Source organism: Osmia lignaria, unplaced genomic scaffold (assembly GCF_051020975.1).
Source record: "Osmia lignaria lignaria isolate PbOS001 unplaced genomic scaffold, iyOsmLign1 scaffold0002, whole genome shotgun sequence".
In the NCBI taxonomy this organism is placed as follows: Eukaryota; Metazoa; Arthropoda; class Insecta; order Hymenoptera; family Megachilidae; genus Osmia; species Osmia lignaria.
In genome coordinates this window covers 27,567,722-27,589,197 of record NW_027478159.1, presented here as the reverse complement: position 1 = coordinate 27,589,197, position 21,476 = coordinate 27,567,722, and positions in this window count along the sequence as shown.

The window sequence follows — 21,476 nt, the reverse complement described above, 5'->3', positions numbered from 1 at the left end:
AATCTGCAAGTATCTCGGAAACCAAGCGAGCTATGGCAAAATGTTAAGAGACCTTTTTTGTAGAGAATTAAGTTTCCTACTTTTTATGTTCTATGATATTTTTTGATCAGATGCGTAGTTCTCGAGATATGTCAAGATATTTAAAAGTTCCGAAGCCGCACCAACATAATAGAGATACAGAAACACCGTGGCCCCTTTCTTTGAGATAACTCTGCACTAGTGCGAGCCGCAAATGCCACTTCCAGCTTAGCTGTGCAGAAGAAGAACAACAAGAAGGAGAAATATCTCGAAATATGTCCGTCAGGCCCCTTCCCTCGAGATAAATCTGCAAATATCTCGGAAACGAAGCGAGCTATGGCAAAATGTTAAGAGACCTTTTTTGTAGAGAATTAAGTTTCCTACTTTTTATGTTCTATGATATTTTTTGATCATATGCGTAGTTCTCGAGATATATCAAGATATTTAAAAGTTCCGAAGCCGCACCAACATAATAGAGATACAGAAACACCGTGGCCCCTTTCTTTGAGATAACTCTGCACTTGTGCGAGCCGCAAATGCCACTTCCAGCTTAGCTGTGCAGAAGAAGAACAACAAGAAGAAGAAATATCTCGAAATATGTCCGTCAGGCCCCTTCCCTGGAGATAAATCAGCAAATATCTCGGAAACGAAGCGAGCTATGGCATAATGTTAAGAGACCTTTTTTGTAGAGGATTAAGTTTCCTACTTTTTATGTTCTATGATAGTTTTTGATCAGATGCGTAGTTCTCGAGATATATCAAGATATTTAAAAGTTCCGAAGCCGCACCAACATAATAGAGATACAGAAACACCGTGGCCCCTTTCTTTGAGATAACTCTGCACTAGTGCGAGCCGCAAATGCCACTTCCAGCTTAGCTGTGCAGAAGAAGAACAACAAGAAGAAGAAATATCTCGAAATATGTCCGTCAGCCCCCTTCCCTTGAGATAAATCTGCAAATATCTCGGAAACGAAGCGAGCTATGGCAAAATGTTAAGAGACCTTTTTTGTAGAGAATTATGTCTCCTACAAGTTATGTTCTATGATATTTTTTGATCAGATGCGTAGTTCTCGAGATATATCAAGATATTTAAAAGTTCCGAAGCCGCACCAACATAATAGAGATACAGAAACACCGTGGCCCCTTTCTTTGAGATAACTCTGCACTAGTGCGAGCCGCAAATGCCACTTCCAGCTTAGCTGTGCAGAAGAAGAACAACAAGAAGAAGAAATATCTCGAAATATGTCCGTCAGGCCCCTTCCCTTGAGATAAATCTGCAAATATCTCGGAAACGAAGCGAGCTATGGCAAAATGTTAAGAGACCTTTTTTGTAGAGAATTAAGTTTCCTACTTTCTATGTTCTATGATATTTTTTGATCAGATGCGTACTTCTCGAGATATATCAAGATATTTAAAAGTTCCGAAGCCGCACCAACATAATAGAGATACAGAAACACCGTGGCCCCTTTCTTTGAGATAACTCTGCACTATTGCGAGCTGCAAATGCCACTTCCAGCTTAGCTGTGCAGAAGAAGAACAACAAGAAGAAGATATATCTCGAAATATGTCCGTCAGGCCCCTTCCCTTGAGATAAATCTGCAAATATCTCGGAAACGAAGCGAGCTATGGCAAAATGTTAAGAGACCTTATTTGTAGAGAATTAAGTTTCCTACTTTTTATGTTCTATGATAGTTTTTGATCAGATCCGTAGTTCTCGAGATATATCAAGATATTTAAAAGTTTCGAAGCCGCACCAACATAATAGAGATACAGAAACACCGTGGCCCCTTTCTTTGAGATATCTCTGCACTAGTGCGAGCCGCAAATGCCACTTCCAGCTTAGCTGTGCAGAAGAAGAACAACAAGAAGAAGAAATATCTCGAAATATGTCCGTCAGGCCCCTTCCCTTGAGATAAATCTGCAAATATCTCGGAAACGAAGCGAGCTATGGCAAAATGTTAAGAGACCTTTTTTGTAGAGAATTATGTCTCCTACAAGTTATGTTCTATGATATTTTTTGATCAGAAGCGTAGTTTTCGAGATATATCGAGATATTTAAAAGTTCCGAAGCCGCACCAACATAATAGAGATACAGAAACACCGTGGCCCCTTTCTTTGAGATAACTCTGCACTAGTGCGGGCCGCAAATGCCACTTCCAGCTTAGCTGTGCAGAAGAAGAACAACGAGAAGAAGAAATATCTCGAAATATGTCCGTCAGGCCCCTTCCCTTGAGATAAATCAGCAAATATCTCGGAAACAAAGCGAGCTATGGCAAAATGTTAAGAGACCTTTGTTGTAGAGAATTAAGTTTCGTACTTTTTATGTTGTATGATATTTTTTGATCAGATGCGTAGTTCTCGAGATATATCAAGATATTTAAAAGTTCCGAAGCCGCACCAACATAATAGAGATACAGAAACACCGTGGCCCCTTTCTTTGAGATAACTCTGCACTATTGCGAGCTGGAAATGCCACTTCCAGTTTAGCTGTGCAGAATAAGAACAACACGAAGAAGAAATATCTCGAAATATGTCCGTCAGGCCCCTTCCCTTGAGATAAATCAGCAAATATCTCGGAAACGAAGCGAGCTATGGCATAATGTTAAGAGACCTTTTTTGTAGAGAATTAAGTTTCCTACTTTTTATGTTCTATGATATTTTTTGATCAGATGCGTAGTTCTCGAGATATATCAAGATATTTAAAAGTTCCGAAGCCGCACCAACATAATAGAGATACAGAAACACCGTGGCCCCTTTCTTTGAGATAACTCTGCACTAGTGCGAGCCGCAAATGCCACTTCCAGCTTAGCTGTGCAGAAGAAGAACAACAAGAAGAAGAAATATCTCGAAATATGTCCGTCAGGCCCCTTCCCTTGAGATAAATCTGCAAATATCTCGGAAACGAAGCGAGCTATGGCAAAATGTTAAGAGACCTTTTTTGTAGAGAATTAAGTTTCCTACTTTCTATGTTCTATGATATTTTTTGATCAGATGCGTACTTCTCGAGATATATCAAGATATTTAAAAGTTCCGAAGCCGCACCAACATAATAGAGATACAGAAACACCGTGGCCCCTTTCTTTGAGATAACTCTGCACTATTGCGAGCTGGAAATGCCACTTCCAGTTTAGCTGTGCAGAATAAGAACAACACGAAGAAGAAATATCTCGAAATATGTCCGTCAGGCCCCTTCCCTTTAGATAAATCAGCAAATATCTCGGAAACGAAGCGAGCTATGGCATAATGTTAAGAGACCTTTTTTGTAGAGAATTAAGTTTCCTACTTTTTATGTTCTATGATATTTTTTGATCAGATGCGTAGTTCTCGAGATATATCAAGATATTTAAAAGTTCCGAAGCCGCACCAACATAATAGAGATACAGAAACACCGTGGCCCCTTTCTTTGAGATAACTCTGCACTAGTGCGGGCCGCAAATGCCACTTCCAGCTTAGCTGTGCAGAAGAAGAACAACAAGAAGAAGAAATATCTCGAAATATGTCCGTCAGGCCCCTTCCCTTGAGATAAATCTGCAAATATCTCGGAAACGAAGCGAGCTATGGCAAAATGTTAAGAGACCTTTTTTGTAGAGAATTAAGTTTCCTACTTTCTATGTTCTATGATATTTTTTGATCAGATGCGTACTTCTCGAGATATATCAAGATATTTAAAAGTTCCGAAGCCGCACCAACATAATAGAGATACAGAAACACCGTGGCCCCTTTCTTTGAGATAACTCTGCACTATTGCGAGCTGCAAATGCCACTTCCAGCTTAGCTGTGCAGAAGAAGAACAACAAGAAGAAGATATATCTCGAAATATGTCCGTCAGGCCCCTTCCCTTGAGATAAATCTGCAAATATCTCGGAAACGAAGCGAGCTATGGCAAAATGTTAAGAGACCTTATTTGTAGAGAATTAAGTTTCCTACTTTTTATGTTCTATGATATTTTTTGATCAGATGCGTAGTTCTCGAGATATATCAAGATATTTAAAAGTTCCGAAGGCGCACCAACATAATAGAGATACAGAAACACCGTGGCCCCTTTCGTTGAGATAACTCTGCACTAGTGCGAGCCGCAAATGCCACTTCCAGCTTAGCTGTGCAGAAGAAGAACAACAAGAAGAAGAAATATCTCGAAATATGTCCGTCAGGCCCCTTCCCTTGAGATAAATCTGCAAATATCTCGGAAACAATGCGAGCTATGGCAAAATAGTAAGAGATCTTTTTTGTAGGAAATTAGGTTTCCTACTATTTATGTTCTATGATATTTTTTGATCAGATGTGTAGTTCTCGAGATATATCAAGATATTTAAAAGTTCCGAAGCCGCACCAACATAATAGAGATACAGAAACACCGTGGCCCCTTTCTTTGAGATAACTCTGCACTATTGCGAGCTGTAAATGCCACTTCCAGCTTAGCTGTGCAGAAGAAGAACAACAAGAAGAAGAAATATCACGAAATATGTCCGTCAGGCCCCTTCCCTTGAGATAAATCTGCAAATATCACGGAAACGAAGCGAGCTATGGCAAAATGTTAAGAGACCTTTTTTGTAGAGAATTAAGTTTCCTACTTTTTATGTTCTATGATATTTTTTGATCAGATGCGTAGTTCTCGAGATATGTCAAGATATTTAAAAGTTCCGAAGCCGCACCAACATAATAGAGATACAGAAACACCGTGGCCCCTTTCTTTGAGATAACTCTGCACTAGTGCGAGCCGCAAATGCCACTTCCAGCTTAGCTGTGCAGAAGAAGAACAACAAGAAGGAGAAATATCTCGAAATATGTCCGTCAGGCCCCTTCCCTCGAGATAAATCTGCAAATATCTCGGAAACGAAGCGAGCTATGGCAAAATGTTAAGAGACCTTTTTTGTAGAGAATTAAGTTTCCTACTTTTTATGTTCTATGATATTTTTTGATCATATGCGTAGTTCTCGAGATATATCAAGATATTTAAAAGTTCCGAAGCCGCACCAACATAATAGAGATACAGAAACACCGTGGCCCCTTTCTTTGAGATAACTCTGCACTTGTGCGAGCCGCAAATGCCACTTCCAGCTTAGCTGTGCAGAAGAAGAACAACAAGAAGAAGAAATATCTCGAAATATGTCCGTCAGGCCCCTTCCCTGGAGATAAATCAGCAAATATCTCGGAAACGAAGCGAGCTATGGCATAATGTTAAGAGAACTTTTTTGTAGAGGATTAAGTTTCCTACTTTTTATGTTCTATGATAGTTTTTGATCAGATGCGTAGTTCTCGAGATATATCAAGATATTTAAAAGTTCCGAAGCCGCACCAACATAATAGAGATACAGAAACACCGTGGCCCCTTTCTTTGAGATAACTCTGCACTAGTGCGAGCCGCAAATGCCACTTCCAGCTTAGCTGTGCAGAAGAAGAACAACAAGAAGAAGAAATATCTCGAAATATGTCCGTCAGCCCCCTTCCCTTGAGATAAATCTGCAAATATCTCGGAAACGAAGCGAGCTATGGCAAAATGTTAAGAGACCTTTTTTGTAGAGAATTATGTCTCCTACAAGTTATGTTCTATGATATTTTTTGATCAGATGCGTAGTTCTCGAGATATATCAAGATATTTAAAAGTTCCGAAGCCGCACCAACATAATAGAGATACAGAAACACCGTGGCCCCTTTCTTTGAGATAACTCTGCACTAGTGCGAGCCGCAAATGCCACTTCCAGCTTAGCTGTGCAGAAGAAGAACAACAAGAAGAAGAAATATCTCGAAATATGTCCGTCAGGCCCCTTCCCTTGAGATAAATCTGCAAATATCTCGGAAACGAAGCGAGCTATGGCAAAATGTTAAGAGACCTTTTTTGTAGAGAATTAAGTTTCCTACTTTCTATGTTCTATGATATTTTTTGATCAGATGCGTACTTCTCGAGATATATCAAGATATTTAAAAGTTCCGAAGCCGCACCAACATAATAGAGATACAGAAACACCGTGGCCCCTTTCTTTGAGATAACTCTGCACTAGTGCGAGCCGCAAATGCCACTTCCAGCTTAGCTGTGCAGAAGAAGAACAACAAGAAGGAGAAATATCTCGAAATATGTCCGTCAGGCCCCTTCCCTCGAGATAAATCTGCAAATATCTCGGAAACGAAGCGAGCTATGGCAAAATGTTAAGAGACCTTTTTTGTAGAGAATTAAGTTTCCTACTTTTTATGTTCTATGATATTTTTTGATCATATGCGTAGTTCTCGAGATATATCAAGATATTTAAAAGTTCCGAAGCCGCACCAACATAATAGAGATACAGAAACACCGTGGCCCCTTTCTTTGAGATAACTCTGCACTTGTGCGAGCCGCAAATGCCACTTCCAGCTTAGCTGTGCAGAAGAAGAACAACAAGAAGAAGAAATATCTCGAAATATGTCCGTCAGGCCCCTTCCCTGGAGATAAATCAGCAAATATCTCGGAAACGAAGCGAGCTATGGCATAATGTTAAGAGAACTTTTTTGTAGAGGATTAAGTTTCCTACTTTTTATGTTCTATGATAGTTTTTGATCAGATGCGTAGTTCTCGAGATATATCAAGATATTTAAAAGTTCCGAAGCCGCACCAACATAATAGAGATACAGAAACACCGTGGCCCCTTTCTTTGAGATAACTCTGCACTAGTGCGAGCCGCAAATGCCACTTCCAGCTTAGCTGTGCAGAAGAAGAACAACAAGAAGAAGAAATATCTCGAAATATGTCCGTCAGCCCCCTTCCCTTGAGATAAATCTGCAAATATCTCGGAAACGAAGCGAGCTATGGCAAAATGTTAAGAGACCTTTTTTGTAGAGAATTATGTCTCCTACAAGTTATGTTCTATGATATTTTTTGATCAGATGCGTAGTTCTCGAGATATATCAAGATATTTAAAAGTTCCGAAGCCGCACCAACATAATAGAGATACAGAAACACCGTGGCCCCTTTCTTTGAGATAACTCTGCACTAGTGCGAGCCGCAAATGCCACTTCCAGCTTAGCTGTGCAGAAGAAGAACAACAAGAAGAAGAAATATCTCGAAATATGTCCGTCAGGCCCCTTCCCTTGAGATAAATCTGCAAATATCTCGGAAACGAAGCGAGCTATGGCAAAATGTTAAGAGACCTTTTTTGTAGAGAATTAAGTTTCCTACTTTCTATGTTCTATGATATTTTTTGATCAGATGCGTACTTCTCGAGATATATCAAGATATTTAAAAGTTCCGAAGCCGCACCAACATAATAGAGATACAGAAACACCGTGGCCCCTTTCTTTGAGATAACTCTGCACTATTGCGAGCTGCAAATGCCACTTCCAGCTTAGCTGTGCAGAAGAAGAACAACAAGAAGAAGATATATCTCGAAATATGTCCGTCAGGCCCCTTCCCTTGAGATAAATCTGCAAATATCTCGGAAACGAAGCGAGCTATGGCAAAATGTTAAGAGACCTTATTTGTAGAGAATTAAGTTTCCTACTTTTTATGTTCTATGATAGTTTTTGATCAGATCCGTAGTTCTCGAGATATATCAAGATATTTAAAAGTTTCGAAGCCGCACCAACATAATAGAGATACAGAAACACCGTGGCCCCTTTCTTTGAGATAACTCTGCACTAGTGCGAGCCGCAAATGCCACTTCCAGCTTAGCTGTGCAGAAGAAGAACAACAAGAAGAAGAAATATCTCGAAATATGTCCGTCAGGCCCCTTCCCTTGAGATAAATCTGCAAATATCTCGGAAACGAAGCGAGCTATGGCAAAATGTTAAGAGACCTTTTTTGTAGAGAATTATGTCTCCTACAAGTTATGTTCTATGATATTTTTTGATCAGAAGCGTAGTTTTCGAGATATATCGAGATATTTAAAAGTTCCGAAGCCGCACCAACATAATAGAGATACAGAAACACCGTGGCCCCTTTCTTTGAGATAACTCTGCACTAGTGCGGGCCGCAAATGCCACTTCCAGCTTAGCTGTGCAGAAGAAGAACAACGAGAAGAAGAAATATCTCGAAATATGTCCGTCAGGCCCCTTCCCTTGAGATAAATCAGCAAATATCTCGGAAACAAAGCGAGCTATGGCAAAATGTTAAGAGACCTTTGTTGTAGAGAATTAAGTTTCGTACTTTTTATGTTCTATGATATTTTTTGATCAGATGCGTAGTTCTCGAGATATATCAAGATATTTAAAAGTTCCGAAGCCGCACCAACATAATAGAGATACAGAAACACCGTGGCCCCTTTCTTTGAGATAACTCTGCACTATTGCGAGCTGGAAATGCCACTTCCAGTTTAGCTGTGCAGAATAAGAACAACACGAAGAAGAAATATCTCGAAATATGTCCGTCAGGCCCCTTCCCTTGAGATAAATCAGCAAATATCTCGGAAACGAAGCGAGCTATGGCATAATGTTAAGAGACCTTTTTTGTAGAGAATTAAGTTTCCTACTTTTTATGTTCTATGATATTTTTTGATCAGATGCGTAGTTCTCGAGATATATCAAGATATTTAAAAGTTCCGAAGCCGCACCAACATAATGGAGATACAGAAACACCGTGGCCCCTTTCTTTGAGATAACTCTGCACTAGTGCGAGCCGCAAATGCCACTTCCAGCTTAGCTGTGCAGAAGAAGAACAACAAGAAGAAGAAATATCTCGAAATATGTCCGTCAGGCCCCTTCCCTTGAGATAAATCTGCAAATATCTCGGAAACGAAGCGAGCTATGGCAAAATGTTAAGAGACCTTTTTTGTAGAGAATTAAGTTTCCTACTTTCTATGTTCTATGATATTTTTTGATCAGATGCGTACTTCTCGAGATATATCAAGATATTTAAAAGTTCCGAAGCCGCACCAACATAATAGAGATACAGAAACACCGTGGCCCCTTTCTTTGAGATAACTCTGCACTATTGCGAGCTGCAAATGCCACTTCCAGCTTAGCTGTGCAGAAGAAGAACAACAAGAAGAAGATATATCTCGAAATATGTCCGTCAGGCCCCTTCCCTTGAGATAAATCTGCAAATATCTCGGAAACGAAGCGAGCTATGGCAAAATGTTAAGAGACCTTATTTGTAGAGAATTAAGTTTCCTACTTTTTATGTTCTATGATATTTTTTGATCAGATGCGTAGTTCTCGAGATATATCAAGATATTTAAAAGTTCCGAAGGCGCACCAACATAATAGAGATACAGAAACACCGTGGCCCCTTTCGTTGAGATAACTCTGCACTAGTGCGAGCCGCAAATGCCACTTCCAGCTTAGCTGTGCAGAAGAAGAACAACAAGAAGAAGAAATATCTCGAAATATGTCCGTCAGGCCCCTTCCCTTGAGATAAATCTGCAAATATCTCGGAAACGAAGCGAGCTATGGCAAAATGTTAAGAGACCTTTTTTGTAGAGAATTAAGTTTCCTACTTTCTATGTTCTATGATATTTTTTGATCAGATGCGTAGTTCTCGAGATATATCAAGATATTTAAAAGTTCCGAAGCCGCACCAACATAATGGAGATACAGAAACACCGTGGCCCCTTTCTTTCAGATAACTCTGCGCTATTGCGAGCTGGAAACGCCACTTCCAGTTTAGCTGTGCAGAAGAAGAACAACAAGAAGAAGAAATATCTCGAAATATGTCCGTCAGGCCCCTTCCCTTGAGATATATCTGCAAATATCTCGGAAACGAAACGAGCTATGGCAAAATGTTAAGAGACCTTTTTTGTAGAGAATTATGTTTCCTACAATTTATGTTCTATGATATTTTTTGATCAGAAGCGTAGTTTTCGAGATATATCGAGATATTTAAAAGTTCCGAAGCCGCACCAACATAATAGAGATACAGAAACACCGTGGCCCCTTTCTTTGAGATAACTCTGCACTAGTGCGGGCCGCAAATGCCACTTCCAGCTTAGCTGTGCAGTAGAAGAACAACAAGAAGAAGAAATATCTCGAAATATGTCCGTCAGGCCCCTTCCCTTGAGATAAATCTGCAAATATCTCGGAAACAATGCGAGCTATGGCAAAATAGTAAGAGATCTTTTTTGTAGGAAATTAGGTTTCCTACTATTTATGTTCTATGATATTTTTTGATCAGATGTGTAGTTCTCGAGATATATCAAGATATTTAAAAGTTCCGAAGCCGCACCAACATAATAGAGATACAGAAACACCGTGGCCCCTTTCTTTGAGATAACTCTGCACTATTGCGAGCTGTAAATGCCACTTCCAGCTTAGCTGTGCAGAAGAAGAACAACAAGAAGAAGAAATATCACGAAATATGTCCGTCAGGCCCCTTCCCTTGAGATAAATCTGCAAATATCACGGAAACGAAGCGAGCTATGGCAAAATGTTAAGAGACCTTTTTTGTAGAGAATTAAGTTTCCTACTTTTTATGTTCTATGATATTTTTTGATCAGATGCGTAGTTCTCGAGATATATCAAGATATTTAAAAGCTCCGAAGCTGCACCAACATAATAGAGGTACAGAAACACCGTGGCCCCTTTCTTTGAGATAACTCTGCACTATTGCGAGCTGCAAATGCCACTTCCAGCTTAGCTGTGCAGAAGAAGAACAACAAGAATAAGAAATATTTCGAAATATGTCCGTCAGGCCCCTTCCCTTGAGATAAATCTGCAAATATCTCGGAAACGAAGCGAGCTACGGCAAAATGTTAAGAGACCTTTTTTGTAGAAAATTAGGTTTCCTCCTTTTTATGATCTATGATATTTTTTGATCAGATGCGTAGTTCTCGAGATATATCAAGATATTTAAAAGTTCCGAAGCCGCACAAACATAATAGAGATACAGAAACACCGTGGCCCCTTTCTTTGCGATAACTCTGCACTATTGCGAGCTGCAAATGCCACTTCCAGCTTAGCTGTGCAGAAGAAGAACAACAAGAAGAAGAAATATCTCGAAATATGTCCGTCAGGCCCCTTCCCTTGAGATAAATCTGCAAATATCTCGGAAACGAAGCGAGCTATGGCAAAATGTTAAGAGACCTTATTTGTAGAGAATTAAGTTTCCTACTTTTTATGTTCTATGATATTTTTTGATCAGATGCGTAGTTCTCGAGATATATCGAGATATTTAAAAGTTCCGAAGCCGCACCAACATAATAGAGATACAGAAACACCGTGGCCCCTTTCTTTGAGATAACTCTGCACTATTGCGAGCTGCAAATGCCACTTCCAGCTTAGCTGTGCAGAAGAAGAACAACAAGAAGAAGAAATATCTCGAAATATGTCCGTCAGGCCCCTTCCCTTGAGATAAATATGCAAATATCTCGGAAACGAAGCGAGCTATGGCAAAATGTTAAGAGACCTTTTTTGTAGAGGATTAAGTTTCCTACTTTTTATGTTGTATGATATTTTTTGATCAGATGCGTAGTTTTCGAGATATATCAAGATATTTAAAAGTTCCGAAGCCGCACCAACATAATAGAGATGCAGAAACACCGTGGCCCCTTTCTTTGCGATAACTCTGCACTATTGCGAGCTGCAAATGCCACTTCCAGCTTAGCTGTGCAGAAGAAGAACAACAAGAAGAAGAAATATCTCGAAATATGTCCGTCAGGCCCCTTCCCTTGAAATAAATCTGCAAATATCTCGGAAACGAAGCGAGCTATGGCAAAATGTGAAGAGACCTTTTTTGTAGAGAATTAAGTTTCCTACTTTTTATCTTCTATGATATTTTTTGATCAGATGCGTAGTTCTCGAGATATATCAAGATATTTAAAAGTTCCGAAGCCGCACCAACATAATAGAGATACAGAAACACCGTGGCCCCTTTCTTTGAGATAACTCTGCACGATTGCGAGCTGGAAATGCCACTTCCAGTTTAGCTGTGCAGAAGAAGAACAACAAGAAGAAGAAATATCTCGAAATATGTCCATCAGGACCCTTCCCTTGAGATAAATCTGCAAATATCTCGGAAACGAAGCGAGTTATGGCAAAATGTTAAGAGACCTTTTTTGTAGAGAATTAAGTTTCCTACTTTTTATGTTCTATGATATTTTTTGATCAGATGCGTTGTTCTCGAGATATATCAAGATATTTAAAAGTTCCGAAGCCGCACCAACATAATAGAGATACAGAAACACCGTGGCCCCTTTCTTTGGGATAACTCTGCACTATTGCGAGCTGCAAATGCCACTTCCAGCTTAGCTGTGCAGAAGAACAACAACAAGAAGAAGAAATATCTCGAAATATGTCCGTCAGGCCACTTACCTTGAGATAAATCTGCAAATATCTCGGAAACGAAGCGAGCTATGGCAAAATGTTAAGAGACGTTTTTTGTAGAGAATTATGTTTCCTACAATTTATGTTCTATGATATTTTTTGATCAGAAGCGTAGTTCTCGAGATATATCAAGATATTTAAAAGTTCCGAAGCTGCACCAACATAATAGAGATACAGAAACACCGTGGCCCCTTTCTTTGAGATAACTCTGCACTATTGCGAGCTGTAAATGCCACGTCCAGCTTAGCTGTGCAGATTGAAGAACAACAAGAAGAAGAAATATCTCGAAATATGTCCGTCAGGCCCCTTCCCTTGAGATAAATATGCAAATATCTCGGAAACGAAGCGAGCTATGGCAAAATGTTAAGAGACCTTTTTTGTAGAGAATTAAGTTTCCTGCTTTTTATGTCCTATGATATTTTTTGATCAGATGCGTAGTTCTCGAGATATATCAAGATATTTAAAAGTTCCGAAGCCGCACCAACATAATAGAGATACAGAAACACCGTGGCCCCTTTCTTTGAGATAACTCTGCACTATTGCGAGCTGCAAATGCCACTTCCAGCTTAGCTGTGCAGAGGAAGAACAAGAAGAAGAAGAAGTATCTCGAAATATGTCCGTCAGGCCAGTTCCTTTGAGTTGAATCTGCAAATATCTCGGAAACGAAGCGAGCTATGGCAAAATGTTAAGAGACGTTTTTTGTAGAGAATTATGTTTCCTACAATTTATGTTCTATGATATTTTTTAATCAGAAGCGTAGTTTTCGAGATATATCGAGATATTTAAAAGTTCCGAAGACGCACCAACATAATAGAGATACAGAAACACCGTGGCCCCTTTCTTTGAGATAACTGTGCACTAGTGCGAGCCGCAAATGCCACTTCCAGCTTAGCTGTGCAGAAGAAGAACAACAAGAAGAAGAAATATCTCGAAATATGTCCGTCAGGCCCCTTCCCTTGAGATAAATCTGCAAATATCTCGGAAACGAAGCGAGCTATGGCAAAATGTTAAGAGACCTTTTTTGTAGAGAATTAAGTTTCCTACTTTTCATGTTCTATGATATTTTTTGATCAGATGCGTAGTTCTCGAGATATATCAAGATATTTAAAAGTTCCGAAGCCGCACCAACATAATAGAGATACAGAAACACCGTGGCCCCTTTCTTTGGGATAACTCTGCACTATTGCGAGCTGTAAATGCCACTTCCAGCTTAGCTGTGCAGAAGAAGAACAACAAGAAGAAGAAATATCTCGAAATATGTCCGTCAGGCCCCTTCCCTTGAGATATATCTGCAAATATCTCGGAAACGAAGTGAGCTATGGCAAAATGTTGAGAGACCTTTTTTGTAGAGAATTATGTTTCCTACAATTTATGTTCTATGATATTTTTTGATCAGAAGCGTAGTTTTCGAGATATATCGAGATATTTAAAAGTTCCGAAGCCGCACCAACATAATAGAGATACAGAAACACCGTGGCCCCTTTCTTTGAGATAACTCTGCACTAGTGCGAGCCGCAAATGCCACTTCCAGCTTAGCTGTGCAGAAGAAGAACAACAAGAAGAAGAAGTATCTCGAAATATGTCCGTCAGGCCCGTTCCTTTGAGCTGAATCTGCAAATATCTCGGAAACGAAGCGAGCTATGGCAAAATGTTAAGAGACCTTTTTTGTAGAGAATAATGTTTCCTACAATTTACGTTCTATGATATTTTTTTATCAGAAGCGTAGTTCTCGAGATATATCAAGATGTTTAAAAGTTCCGAAGCCGCACCAACATAATAGAGATACAGAAACACCGTGGCCCCTTTCTTTGAGATAACTCTGCACTAGTGCGAGCCGCAAATGCCACTTCCAGCTTAGCTGTGCAGAAGAAGAACAACAAGAAGAAGAAATATCTCGAAATATGTCCGTCAGGCCCCTTCCCTTGAGATAAATATGCAAATATCTCGGAAACGAAGCGAGCTATGGCAAAATGTTAAGAGACCTTTTTTGTAGAGAATTAAGTTTCCTACTTTTTATGTCCTATGATATTTTTTGATCAGATGCGTAGTTCTCGAGATATATCAAGATATTTAAAAGTTCCGAAGCCGCACCAACATAATAGAGATACAGAAACACCGTGGCCCCTTTCTTTGAGATAACTCTGCACTATTGCGAGCTGCAGATGCCACTTCCAGCTTAGCTGTGCAGAGGAAGAACAACAAGAAGAAAAAATATCTCGAAATATGTCCGTCAGGCCAGTTCCTTTGAGATATATCTGCAAATATCTCGGAAACGAAGCGAGCTATGGCAAAATGTTGAGAGACCTTATTTGTAGAGAATTAAGTTTCCTACTTTTTATGTTCTATGATATTTTTTGATCAGATGCGTAGTTCTCGAGATATATCAAGATATTTAAAAGTTCCGAAGCCGCACCAACATAATAGAGATACAGAAACACCGTGGCCCCTTTCTTTGAGATAACTCTGCACTATTGCGAGCTGTAAATGCCACGTCCAGCTTAGCTGTGCAGATTGAAGAACAACAAGAAGAAGAAATATCTCGAAATATGTCCGTCAGACCCCTTCCCTTGAGATGAATCTGCAAATATCTCGGAAACGAAGCGAGCTATGGCAAAATGTTAAGAGACCTTTTTTGTAGAGAATAATGTTTCCTACAATTTACGTTCTATGATATTTTTTGATCAGAAGCGTAGTTCTCGAGATATATCAAGATATTTAAAAGTTCCGAAGCCGCACCAACATAATAGAGATACAGAAACACCGTGGCCCCTTTCTTTGAGATAACTCTGCACCAGTGCGAGCCGCAAATGCCACTTCCAGCTTAGCTGTGCAGAAGAAGAACAACAAGAAGAAGAAATATCTCGAAATATGTCCGTCAGGCCCCTTCCCTTGAGATAAATATGCAAATATCTCGGAAACGAAGCGAGCTATGGCAAAATGTTAAGAGACGTTTTTTGTAGAGAATTATGTTTCCTACAATTTATGTTCTATGATATTTTTTAATCAGAAGCGTAGTTTTCGAGATATATCGAGATATTGAAAAGTTCCGAAGACGCACCAACATAATAGAGATACAGAAACACCGTGGCCCCTTTCTTTGAGATAACTGTGCACTAGTGCGAGCCGCAAATGCCACTTCCAGCTTAGCTGTGCAGAAGAAGAACAACAAGAAGAAGAAATATCTCGAAATATGTCCGTCAGGCCCCTTCCCTTGAGATAAATCTGCAAATATCTCGGAAACGAAGCGAGCTATGGCAAAATGTTAAGAGACCTTTTTTGTAGAGAATTAAGTTTCCTACTTTTCATGTTCTATGATATTTTTTGATCAGATGCGTAGTTCTCGAGATATATCAAGATATTTAAAAGTTCCGAAGCCGCACCAACATAATAGAGATACAGAAACACCGTGGCCCCTTTCTTTGGGATAACTCTGCACTATTGCGAGCTGTAAATGCCACTTCCAGCTTAGCTGTGCAGAAGAAGAACAACAAGAAGAAGAAATATCTCGAAATATGTCCGTCAGGCCCCTTCCCTTGAGATATATCTGCAAATATCTCGGAAACGAAGTGAGCTATGGCAAAATGTTGAGAGACCTTTTTTGTAGAGAATTATGTTTCCTACAATTTATGTTCTATGATATTTTTTGATCAGAAGCGTAGTTTTCGAGATATATCGAGATATTTAAAAGTTCCGAAGCCGCACCAACATAATAGAGATACAGAAACACCGTGGCCCCTTTCTTTGAGATAACTCTGCACTAGTGCGAGCCGCAAATGCCACTTCCAGCTTAGCTGTGCAGAAGAAGAACAACAAGAAGAAGAAGTATCTCGAAATATGTCCGTCAGGCCCGTTCCTTTGAGCTGAATCTGCAAATATCTCGGAAACGAAGCGAGCTATGGCAAAATGTTAAGAGACCTTTTTTGTAGAGAATAATGTTTCCTACAATTTACGTTCTATGATATTTTTTGATCAGAAGCGTAGTTCTCGAGATATATCAAGATGTTTAAAAGTTCCGAAGCCGCACCAACATAATAGAGATACAGAAACACCGTGGCCCCTTTCTTTGAGATAACTCTGCACTAGTGCGAGCCGCAAATGCCACTTCCAGCTTAGCTGTGCAGAAGAAGAACAACAAGAAGAAGAAATATCTCGAAATATGTCCGTCAGGCCCCTTCCCTTGAGATAAATATGCAAATATCTCGGAAACGAAGCGAGCTATGGCAAAATGTTAAGAGACCTTTTTTGTAGAGAATTAAGTTTCCTACTTTTTATGTCCTATGATATTTTTTGATCAGATGCGTAGTTCTCGAGATATATCAAGATATTTAAAAGTTCCGAAGCCGCACCAACATAATGGAGATACAGAAACACCGTGGCCCCTTTCTTTGAGATAACTCTGCACTATTGCGAGCTGCAGATGCCACTTCCAGCTTAGCTGTGCAGAGGAAGAACAACAAGAAGAAAAAATATCTCGAAATATGTCCGTCAGGCCAGTTCCTTTGAGATATATCTGCAAATATCTCGGAAACGAAGCGAGCTATGGCAAAATGTTAAGAGACCTTATTTGTAGAGAATTAAGTTTCCTACTTTCTATGTTCTATGATATTTTTTGATCAGATGCGTAGTTCTCGAGATATATCAAGATATTTAAAAGTTCCGAAGCCGCACCAACATAATAGAGATACAGAAACACCGTGGCCCCTTTCTTTGAGATAACTCTGCACTATTGCGAGCTGTAAATGCCACGTCCAGCTTAGCTGTGCAGATTGAAGAACAACAAGAAGAAGAAATATCTCGAAATATGTCCGTCAGACCCCTTCCCTTGAGATGAATCTGCAAATATCTCGGAAACGAAGCGAGCTATGGCAAAATGTTAAGAGACCTTTTTTGTAGAGAATAATGTTTCCTACAATTTACGTTCTATGATATTTTTTGATCAGAAGCGCAGTTCTCGAGATATATCAAGATATTTAAAAGTTCCGAAGCCGCACCAACATAATAGAGATACAGAAACACCGTGGCCCCTTTCTTTGAGATAACTCTGCACTAGTGCGAGCCGCAAATGCCACTTCCAGCTTAGCTGTGCAGAAGAAGAACAACAAGAAGAAGAAATATCTCGAAATATGTCCGTCAGGCCCCTTCCCTTGAGATAAATATGCAAATATCTCGGAAACGAAGCGAGCTATGGCAAAATGTTAAGAGACCTTTTTTGTAGAGAATAATGTTTCCTACAATTTACGTTCTATGATATTTTTTGATCAGAAGCGTAGTTCTCGAGATATATCAAGATATTTAAAAGTTCCGAAGCCGCACCAACATAATAGAGATACAGAAACACCGTGGCCCCTTTCTTTGAGATAACTCTGCACTAGTGCGAGCCGCAAATGCCACTTCCAGCTTAGCTGTGCAGAAGAAGAACAACAAGAAGAAGAAATATCTCGAAATATGTCCGTCAGGCCCCTTCCCTTGAGATAAATATGCAAATATCTCGGAAACGAAGCGAGCTATGGCAAAATGTTAAGAGACGTTTTTTGTAGAGAATTATGTTTCCTACAATTTATGTTCTATGATATTTTTTAATCAGAAGCGTAGTTTTCGAGATATATCGAGATATTTAAAAGTTCCGAAGACGCACCAACATAATAGAGATACAGAAACACCGTGGCCCCTTTCTTTGAGATAACTGTGCACTAGTGCGAGCCGCAAATGCCACTTCCAGCTTAGCTGTGCAGAAGAAGAACAACAAGAAGAAGAAATATCTCGAAATATGTCCGTCAGGCCCCTTCCCTTGAGATAAATCTGCAAATATCTCGGAAACGAAGCGAGCTATGGCAAAATGTTAAGAGACCTTTTTTGTAGAGAATTAAGTTTCCTACTTTTCATGTTCTATGATATTTTTTGATCAGATGCGTAGTTCTCGAGATATATCAAGATATTTAAAAGTTCCGAAGCCGCACCAACATAATAGAGATACAGAAACACCGTGGCCCCTTTCTTTGGGATAACTCTGCACTATTGCGAGCTGTAAATGCCACTTCCAGCTTAGCTGTGCAGAAGAAGAACAACAAGAAGAAGAAATATCTCGAAATATGTCCGTCAGGCCCCTTCCCTTGAGATATATCTGCAAATATCTCGGAAACGAAGTGAGCTATGGCAAAATGTTGAGAGACCTTTTTTGTAGAGAATTATGTTTCCTACAATTTATGTTCTATGATATTTTTTGATCAGAAGCGTAGTTTTCGAGATATATCGAGATATTTAAAAGTTCCGAAGCCGCACCAACATAATAGAGATACAGAAACACCGTGGCCCCTTTCTTTGAGATAACTCTGCACTAGTGCGAGCCGCAAATGCCACTTCCAGCTTAGCTGTGCAGAAGAAGAACAACAAGAAGAAGAAGTATCTCGAAATATGTCCGTCAGGCCCGTTCCTTTGAGCTGAATCTGCAAATATCTCGGAAACGAAGCGAGCTATGGCAAAATGTTAAGAGACCTTTTTTGTAGAGAATAATGTTTCCTACAATTTACGTTCTATGATATTTTTTGATCAGAAGCGTAGTTCTCGAGATATATCAAGATGTTTAAAAGTTCCGAAGCCGCACCAACATAATAGAGATACAGAAACACCGTGGCCCCTTTCTTTGAGATAACTCTGCACTAGTGCGAGCCGCAAATGCCACTTCCAGCTTAGCTGTGCAGAAGAAGAACAACAAGAAGAAGAAATATCTCGAAATATGTCCGTCAGGCCCCTTCCCTTGAGATAAATATGCAAATATCTCGGAAACGAAGCGAGCTATGGCAAAATGTTAAGAGACCTTTTTTGTAGAGAATTAAGTTTCCTACTTTTTATGTCCTATGATATTTTTTGATCAGATGCGTAGTTCTCGAGATATATCAAGATATTTAAAAGTTCCGAAGCCGCACCAACATAATGGAGATACAGAAACACCGTGGCCCCTTTCTTTGAGATAACTCTGCACTATTGCGAGCTGCAGATGCCACTTCCAGCTTAGCTGTGCAGAGGAAGAACAACAAGAAGAAAAAATATCTCGAAATATGTCCGTCAGGCCAGTTCCTTTGAGATATATCTGCAAATATCTCGGAAACGAAGCGAGCTATGGCAAAATGTTAAGAGACCTTATTTGTAGAGAATTAAGTTTCCTACTTTCTATGTTCTATGATATTTTTTGATCAGATGCGTAGTTCTCGAGATATATCAAGATATTTAAAAGTTCCGAAGCCGCACCAACATAATAGAGATACAGAAACACCGTGGCCCCTTTCTTTGAGATAACTCTGCACTATTGCGAGCTGTAAATGCCACGTCCAGCTTAGCTGTGCAGATTGAAGAACAACAAGAAGAAGAAATATCTCGAAATATGTCCGTCAGACCCCTTCCCTTGAGATGAATCTGCAAATATCTCGGAAACGAAGCGAGCTATGGCAAAATGTTAAGAGACCTTTTTTGTAGAGAATAATGTTTCCTACAATTTACGTTCTATGATATTTTTTGATCAGAAGCGCAGTTCTCGAGATATATCAAGATATTTAAAAGTTCCGAAGCCGCACCAACATAATAGAGATACAGAAACACCGTGGCCCCTTTCTTTGAGATAACTCTGCACTAGTGCGAGCCGCAAATGCCACTTCCAGCTTAGCTGTGCAGAAGAAGAACAACAAGAAGAAGAAATATCTCGAAATATGTCCGTCAGGCCCCTTCCCTTGAGATAAATATGCAAATATCTCGGAAACGAAGCGAGCTATTGCAAAATGTTAAGAGACCTTTTTTGTAGAGAATTAAGTTTCCTACTTTTTATGTCCTATGATATTTTTTGATCAGATGCGTAGTTCTCGAGATATATCAAGATATTTAAAAGTTCCGAAGCCGCACCAACATAATAGAGATACAGAAACACCGTGGCCCCTTTCTTTGAGATAACTCTGCACTATTGCGAGCTGCAAATGCCACTTCCAGCTTAGCTGTGCAGAGGAAGAACAAGAAGAAGAAGAAGTATCTCGAAATATGTCCGTCAGGCCAGTTCCTTTGAGTTGAATCTGCAAATATCTCGGAAATGAAGCGAGCTATGGCAAAATGTTAAGAGACGTTTTTTGTAGAGAATTATGTTTCCTACAATTTATGTTCTATGATATTTTTTAATCAGAAGCGTAGTTTTCGAGATATATCGAGATATTTAAAAGTTCCGAAGACGCACCAACATAATAGAGATACAGAAACACCGTGGCCCCTTTCTTTGAGATAACTGTGCACTAGTGCGAGCCGCAAATGCCACTTCCAGCTTAGCTGTGCAGAAGAAGAACAACAAGAAGAAGAAATATCTCGAAATATGTCCGTCAGGCCCCTTCCCTTGAGATATATCTGCAAATATCTCGGAAACGAAGCGAGCTATGGCAAAATGTTAAGAGACCGTTTTTGTAGAGAATTAAGTTTCCTACTTTTTATGTTCTATGATATTTTTTGATCAGACGCGTAGTTCATGAGATATATCAAGATATTTAAAAGTTCCGAAGCCGCACCAACATAATAGAGATACAGAAACACCGTGGCCCCTTTCTTTGAGATAACTCTGCACTATTGCGAGCTGCAAATGCCACTTCCAGCTAAGCTGTGCAGAAGAAGAACAACAAGAAGAAGAAATATCTCGAAATATGTCCGTCAGGCCCCTTCCCTTGAGATAAATCTGCAAATATCTCGGAAACGAAGCGAGCTATGGCAAAATGTTAAGAGACCTTTTTTGTAGAGAATTAAGTTTCCTACTTTTCATGTTCTATGATATTTTTTGATCAGATGCGTAGTTCTCGAGATATATCAAGATATTTAAAAGTTCCGAAGCCGCACCAACATAATAGAGATACAGAAACACCGTGGCCCCTTTCTTTGAGATAACTCTGCACTATTGCGAGCTGTAAATGCCACTTCCAGCTTAGCTGTGCAGAAGAAGAACAACAAGAAGAAGAAATATCTCGAAATATGTCCGTCAGGCCCCTTCCCTTGAGATATATCTGCAAATATCTCGGAAACGAAGCGAGCTATGGCAAAATGTTGAGAGACCTTTTTTGTAGAGAATTATGTTTCCTACAATTTATGTTCTATGATATTTTTTGATCAGAAGCGTAGTTTTCGAGATATATCGAGATATTTAAAAGTTCCGAAGCCGCACCAACATAATAGAGATACAGAAACACCGTGGCCCCTTTCTTTGAGATAACTCTGCACTAG